Below are 8482 nucleotides of genomic sequence, written 5' to 3'. Positions count from 1 at the left end.
ATGAGCTGCAGGAAAGCAAAACAGTTATTGCATTGTCTCCACAGTGAATCTGCATTGTCCATGAAGTCTCTGACCCTGTCCTGCCCATTGTCTTGCTGACATGTATCCTCTTTGCTTTCCAAAGAGGCTCAACGAGAAAAAGCTGTGTGATACAAGGCACAAAAGGATTGTGGAGTCTCCCAGAAGGACTGCCTGTACACTGCACTGCTGCTGCGCTTGGCTTCTTGCAGAGGCATACAGGAAGGAAACACAACTTTGAATTCTAATAGAGTGAAGGTACATATCCAGGTCCCATCAAAATCTAAAGACTATTGTTGACTTTGATGGCAATAGATCAGACCCTGTGAGTCAAATTCCCCTGAACTTCCTCAGACCAAAATTCCTCATTTGTTTCAATAGGAGCTTTGTTCAACTAAGAGCTTGGACTCAAATGACTAATCAACCAAACCAAAATCAGTATTGTTAATAAGAAAGATTTTATAAGCATGTGTTAGAGCATTAGCAACAGTGGGCTCCATAGTTAAGATTGCCCAATTGTTTCCATTCTAACCCCCATTTTCTAGCCATTCAGAACTCTCTGAAACTTCAACCTATTAAACCGAATTTTTCCAGGTATGACCTTTGGTAAATTATTGCTTATTATTCATAATTCAGTAACATATAAGAACTCCAAATGAGATCATGGTTCTACTGTATAAATATCTAAAGATAAATAACTTCCAAGCTATGCGACAGAGACTGTGATGTCACAGAGGAAGTATTCAAAGTTGGAGAAAAGGTCTGTGATGAGGTAATTAAAAGCTGTATCATCATTTGCAGGCACGGGTGGTGGGAGGGATTGGGGACGGGACTTAGTTAAAACTGTAACCTTGACTTTGTGTTTGTACCTCTGCATATTTAGCTGTTGTATTACTGTAAGTTCTTCCTATGGGATATATTTTATAATGAATGTACAAATGGCATATGTAACAAGTAATATCTATTGCACTACATTATGCATCTTTTTCCATATATTGACATTTGAGATGTAACCAGGGACTTTGCATAGAGTACGTCTGGCAGAAATGGTGTGTACTGATTAATGTCCTTTCAGTTCTGATATGAAACACATGGGCTGTATTAGCAAAGTGATGAATGAAATGATACATTGGAAATTACCTACCTATTCAATGAACATGACTTACCAAAGTTAGGAATGTTTGAATGATTAAATCAAACCAAGGTATGTGAATCAAACCATTTTTTTCTAGGAGGAGGACAATGTTATGAACTACCGCTAGGTTTTATGGGGTCAAGCCAATACCCATTGAAGTTAGTGGTAAAAGTTAACTACAATGACCTCTGGAATGGCTCTCAGAAAACCAAAGGCCTTCTGGGTAGATTAAAGAAAATATGTATTCAGACAATTCGTAAGTTACAAGTGAAGAACTCAATTGCATCCTCTCTCCACTTTGATGATCTTAAATTAATTAAATTAATTATTTAAAAAATAGACCCCAAATCAGGATACTCCTTGTTTAAAACTCTTAAAGCATATACGTACTTTTCAGTGCATCTTCAAGTCCCGATAAAATGCATATCCCACTGAAACTGTTAAATTTAAGCATATGCTTAGATGCTTCCCTGAACTGGGGGCATACAGAGGATGATGCCAGGAGTACTTTCCTGCTAAAGCTTTCCTTTCTTTACTGGTACAATATTAGCTCCCAAATGTTATGAACAAATAAATAGTAGACATATTAGCTTTCCCTGAATTTCTTAGATTTTTTTAAAAAATTAGCCTGGCTCAAACATTGTCTTATCATTAAACTAACATATTAAATTTCCCTGACAGTAAAATCTATCTATAGACGTACAGTAACAACAAATTAACCTCAATCTGACATGAATGAAAACAATTTCTAAGTGGTTATAGTTCCTAAAACAGAATCTATATGCAATAAATGTAATTATTTCACTGAAATTGTTAGCACATGTTTTTCTTCTGCAACAGACATGTTCCTCGTACCATCTCTGTTACACTGATATGTTTCTTAGCAGCCCATTCTGTGCCTTTATCCTTGATTTAAATTTATCATGACACATTTTTAAACAATAGCAGGAAACCTCACTTATGACTTTAATTATAAAATGGTGTTATAAAATTATATCCACATTTTACTTTTGGCAGTTGGCAATCCTCATTTAACATAAATAACCCTTCTTGGCCTCAGCAGTTCTCTTTGGTTGATTTCAATGCTTACTGTATGTAATTGATATAAAAACATAAGGTTTAGGAAGCAGTTATTGGAACTTGTTAAAAGAAGTAGTCAAGTTCATAAATGCATTCATTTTGCTACGTTACATGCCAAGAGAATTAATAATGTACTTTAGGGAATAAGGGAGAAATTCTGGCTTTTTAAAGAAAGACTGATGTAACTACAGTATTCCACTTCTATGTTAATTGTTTGGCTCTCAAATCCATGACTTTGTTTCTCTTCCACTCACAGCTGCTTCCAATAATCTTTTAAAAACTGACACACACACATAATATACATATATATACACATACAGATGTAGACATAGAAATAAACATACATTTAACTATAAATACCTACTATTACTTAAATAATTTTGTTGTTCTGTATCAAGGAAGAACAAGCAAAAATATCAGCCCTGCTATATAAATAAGGGAGGGGTGAGGAGGGGGAGAGACATAATAAAACTGGAAAGGCTGTCCATAGAAGAATAAACTTTAACAGCATTAGGGATTAAGCTACTTAAAGTCATTTCCAAAGGGGAATCTGGAAGTAGGAAACAGAAGGTGCCAGATTTTTTAACTTAGACACAAACAACTGCCCACAGCCATAGTTGCCTGCCTAGTATTTGCACACTAATACCAAGCATGCATGTGTTCATGTGTGTGCATGGTTGTGACTGCAGGTTGCCAGTTAAGTGCCAAGTGGTTTACATGGCAGCATAATTAATTTCTGAGAGACTAGGACACCAGCCCCCAGCATTGATTTGGTGAAGGGAGAAGGTGTAGAAATAGCAGCCACTATCACTGCTCTCTGGACACTGCACCAGTACTGACAATCTGGCTGCAGCTGCTGCTCAGGGTGCAAAAAACAGCCCAATTATGCTTCTGGGTTTATATGTACACAGTATCCTCTTTGCTGAAATACCCAAGGTATTTATGCCCTCCAGTGGGCTATACCTAAATGTGTACAGATCAAGTTCTTCAGAACTGTATGGCTAAGATTAAGCTCGTAAACTTACATGTAGGCACTTCAGTAAGGCATTCAGCTGGACTACTGACACACTCCAATACCTTTCTAACCAGGGGCTAACTGGCCTACTTTTAATAAGTTCTGAGTATTCAATACTTTTCAGTGACACTAGCAGGAGCTGTTGATTAGATCAAGTAAGAGCTTTTTCAAAAAGTCACTATACACTGTTGAACCACTGTCTTTAAAAAAAATCCAGCTCTATTCTTTTAAACAGTTTTCAGTTTTAGAGAGTTTAAGCTAATTTATTCCGTAAGTATAGCCAACTCAAAAACAAAAAGCAAGGTCATACTAATAATGCAAAAAATCCAAGTACATACTGCAAAGAAAGAGCATGTTCTAGATTGGGACGGGCAAAATACAGCCCACGGGCTGCATCTGGCCTGCCAGGCAATTTCATCCGGCCTGCGGGCAGGCATCCAACCTGGCCCACAGCTGCCCCTGCTGTGCTCCACATGGGGCTGAGCCCTGCGCACTCCTACCAGGGCAGCAGCCTGCATACCCACCCTTGCCTGTGGGAGGGCCCTGGCCAGCATGCACAGCTTCCAGGTGGGGCTGCTGCTGACACTGCTGCCGCCACCCAGAAACGGGCTCGGCTCCTCCCGGCCTCTGGTGACTTCACCTCCTGTCCCTGCTGCAGCACTCTGGGCAGTAGGTAGGGAAGCAGCAGCAGGCATGGGGTGGTGGGGAAGCTGCAGCTGAGTAGGAGTGTCATGCCAGCAAGAGCGCAGAGCCTGGGTCAGCGGGAATGTGGGGCCAACCTGGCTCCATTGCTTGAGGCTTCCCTGCTCCTTGCCGCTTTGTGCAGCTCCCAGGACTCAGGCGGGGTGGAAAGGAGTGGGGCCAAGCCTCTCCAGCAGCACTGATCCTCTGCCCCCCCATACAAGGTCCTACCCACTGGCCTATGGAGATCCATGGGGCTGGGGGGCAGCAGAGTGGGAAGCCTGATTCTTCCCCTACTCCTCATGGTCTCTGTTTGGCTCTGTTCTGGCCGTGCCACCCTCAGAACGAGAAGGAGAGGGAGGGCCAGGCATGTGTCTGATTTTTCCATTTTCAAAAAGTGGTCACTCTGGCCTGCCGCAAGCCATAAGTGCCCCAAGGGCCCAGTGCCTGCTGCTGCCACTAGTGGCAGAGGCTGTGCGCCATAGGAGTGGGTCATGCCAGGGGGACCTCCACATGCACCCCCCACACACCACCAGACCCACACACCCCCAGCATGCACCCCCACACATCACCATACCCTCCCCCACATGCCATCATACCCACACACACCCCATATACCCCCCTCACACACACACCCGCCCATCCAGCCACAAACACCCACCCCCCCAACCTCACCCTACACACACTATACAAGAGTAAGACTTTATTTTGAGCTGTTATGCAATTGCCTCTATATACACTATGCAAACACACAAATCAGGACAAAAATATTTTTTGAAATAAAATTAAAATGGTATAATAGATGTTCAATTTTTAGTATATGATTTGCGTTTTTTCCAGTTCCAAGATGGCAACCCCCCAGTGGAGTACTTCCAGGGGCAAGGGGAGGGACTCCCAATGGCAAAGTTCAGGGGTTAGGGGTGCGATTTTGGCCGTGAGATGGCGACTATGGGATGGGGTACCTGTCAAGGGGCAGGGCACTCAGCAGCTCACCAAAACTCGTTAAGCAGGCCTCCAGCTGAAATAATTGCCCACCTCTATTCTAGATGCTCACTTGTAGATTCCATTAGGGTTCATTCTGGCACAATCAATATATTTATTTTACTTAGTGAATGCAATTTCACACATCCAATTCCATGTGGAACCTAGCATAGAGCAAAGAAGAAAATCCAATTTAAGGACATGTACAAACGTTGTCAGGCAATGCGGTGCAGATCTTTGTGAAAGATAGAGAAGTAGCAGCATTGAGTAAATGCAATTGCTGTAATTTTTTCACCTGTCCTTCCTACTTCTTTCTCATGTACAGATAGAAGGACCTCTCTCACTTTGATCTTGACCACATCCCTAGCTAGCTATTCTGGTTCTGAGCATCAAACTCTGAGGTAGTAACTTTGACATCTGTAAACAAGGTACACAATGGGCTTGATTCTTTGTCAGGCTGCAAAATAAGAGCAATGCAGATATAAAATGTTACCAAAGCAGAAGAAGAGTAGTCCCTACTGATCTTGTGCCCTCATTGAAAGCTGTGGAAAAGGCTAGCCATGGGGAGAGAAATGGGTCCTGCAGTTTGGATCATGTGTGCATGGCTAATCATTGCTCATGGGCAGGGTTCTCTGTTCACTACAGAAAAATGGGGTAAAATGCAGATTTTCTCAATTTAAGAAGAAAAACCTGGATTTTCTCATTTTAAGGAGAAAAACTGGAGAAATGGTGGGTTTCCCCTTGCAGGCTGGAAGAATTCCAGCTTGCAAGAGGTTGGGGGGAGCAGGAGGAGGGCAATCAGAGAGGGGGAGCCATGTGCATGCACGCACATTCACAGGCACATGGCAGCCAGGTAGCACGAGCACAGTTCCTGCAGCTTCCCACAGATAAATATGGGGGTGAGGATTGAGGCCCCCATTGTGAGGGAAGGAGATGAGCAGGACTGGGGCTAGGGCTGCTGCCCAGCTGGGGTGGTGCGTGGGGCTTGGGGCCCAAGGCTGGGCCCTGGCAAGGAGAGGGACAGAGCCACAGGCAGCAGGGGAGTGGCAGGGGGGCCTGGCTCCCTGCTGCTGCATGAGCTTCTGGGGGAGCAAGTGGGGCACATGCCCCCCAGATTTGTATGCAAGGCAGGGGTGGATGAGGGCTCCCTCCTTGTTGTGGGACACCCTCTGGTCAAGTAAGCACCCCCCTCCGGGTGCCTCCACAGCCCAGCAGGTGGAACCTGGTGCAGCAGGGCACAGCAGGGTGGGGAGACTCACTGCCACCACCAGAAGCCCCATGTTGCCATGGGGAGATGCCCCCTGCCCACCGGGCAGCAGTGGGGTACACAACCCCATGCCGCCATGTCTGCTGCTGCCAGGCAGTCAGGGGCACCTCGCTATGGCACCATGGGGCTCCCAGCAGTAATACCAAGCCTCCCCACCCTGCTCTGCCCTGCCACACCAGGACCCACCCACTGGGGTATGGCAGCACCCAGGGGCAGGGCAGCAGGAAAGGGAGCCCAGAGCAGGCAGCCCACATCTATACCACCTCAACAGGTTTCACTGCAGCCATGCCACCTATGGAAGAGTGCGAGCTGGGCTCCATGCTCCACTCAGCTCTGCTGAAGCACCTGCTGCCTTCCACAGGTGGCAGCCAGGGCTCAGGAGCTGTTGGGGTCAGGGGGCTACAGACCCGGCCCCATAGCCCTGGCAGCTGGGGGCCCCCTTCAGCAGGGGGAGGGGGCAAAGGGCACCGGCAGGGCCTGAGGGGCAGTGGGTCAGGAGCGAGTGGCAATGTCATGGGCAGGGCACCAGCATATCAGGGCTGCTTAGTACCACAAAGCAGTGGGGGGCCAGGGGGGAGACAGTTACAGCTGAACCTGCATGCTGGTGAGCAAAGGGGGCAGGAAAAGCTGTGATTTTCTGTGATAACAAACCCAAAATTAAAAAGCCAAAGTTGATACGTATTTATTTTATTATAGTAATTGAAGCACGGGTACGCTTCCAAATTGCTTTAAAACTGGAAATGTATATCAGTAAAACCCTGTGTTCATTTTAAATTGTGGAAAAATGCATATTTTTGTTTTTTTTAACCAGAGAATTGGTGGTTATCAGAGAAAACCAGGATCCTTCATCACGGGTGAGACACTGGAAAAATAAGCCACTAGCTTGTTAAAGTTCACAGAGGAACTAATCTGCAGAGTTACAGCACCTAGTCTCTATCCATCTTTGAAAACTTGCTCCTGATCCACTGAGATTGGTTGGATTTAGATGAAAGTTTTGCCTGATAAGATTTGCTGTTATTTCTGGAATGTGGGACACTGCGGGTGGTAGATTCCAGTACAAGACTGGCATAGGAACTAACATGTTATTCTTAAATCTGGAAAATCCAGACTGTCCCCTTTCTTACTTTGGTACTGCTGGATTTGTATACAAGTGTCAAAATGAGCCTGGAAAAAGAAATCACAGCTCTAGGGCGCACAGCTGCCAGGCCAAGAAGTTCAGTTTAGGAGGCCACACATACTACCAGACCATTCCTTCTCCCACACATGCTGCAGTGTTTCTGGATAAATAGGAAGCTGACTATGTCTAGCAGTGGAAGAAATGACTGCAGAGACCGCTGACACCCAGGGGACTTTTTACATTTCCTAATGTAAACTTTGATTTTGCTATTTTTATTGGGGCAGGGGTGTTCACCAAATGGAGCGCTTCTTCCTCCAAATTTCTATTACTAGCTAATGCAGCAGACTGTACATGGTATTACTACTTTAACATTATAATTAGAGATGGGCAAACTTTGTGGGGTCTGAGGTTGTGAAAGCCTCTTTACATATTACATATAATTTTGGGGGGGGGGGTGAGGAGAAGGCTGCAAGGTGTGAAGCTCAACTACCTTTTTTTTAATTTGGGTAAGAGAAAATAAAGAGCAATTCAATTTTTCATTTAAAATAGTGTTTTAAGTCAGGGGTGCTCAGCCTCTGGCTGGCAGGTCAAATCTGGTTCACAGAGCCATGGCATCCAGCCCATGGGGCTCCTCCAGGGTCAAGAAATTTGATGGTGGGGAAGCAATAGCAATCTATACTGTGCCTCCCCCCCAACACACACACACACCCCGCTCCAAACTCCCAAGCACCATGGTTTGATTGGAGCCAGGCCACATCCCATTCCCTCTGTATAGCTGGGTTGGAGCTGGGCCATGCCCCCTTCACCCTGTGGGGCCAGGCCATGCTGTAACCCCTACAAGGCTGGATGGGAGCTGGGCCATAGCCTCTCCCCTGATGCAGTTGGTTTGGGGCCAGGTTGCAGCTGGGCCAAGTACCCTTCCTCAGAGTAGGTATTGGGGCTGAACTGTTCCCACTCCTCTCCGCACAGGCAAGTGGCACTCCACTGTGCCCCACTCCGGGCACCAGATCCAGCCAGGGGATGGACCAAGTACAGCCCATTCAGCCCACTGAACAAAGAGGTTGACCACCACTGATCTAGGTGAAGCCCTGGCTGGGCTAAGTTTCAGAAAAGTATGTGGTAGAATGGTGAACAGAACACAGCTGGTGTAAAAGAGACAGAACACTGTCTCTCACCCCATTCTTATTT

The sequence above is a fragment of the Gavialis gangeticus genome, unplaced genomic scaffold (genome assembly GCF_001723915.1).
Source record: "Gavialis gangeticus isolate Ggan-Ray unplaced genomic scaffold, GavGan_comp1, whole genome shotgun sequence".
Lineage (NCBI taxonomy): Eukaryota > Metazoa > Chordata > Crocodylia > Gavialidae > Gavialis > Gavialis gangeticus.
The sequence above is the reverse complement of the archived record's forward strand: the minus strand, read 5'-3'. Positions refer to the sequence as shown.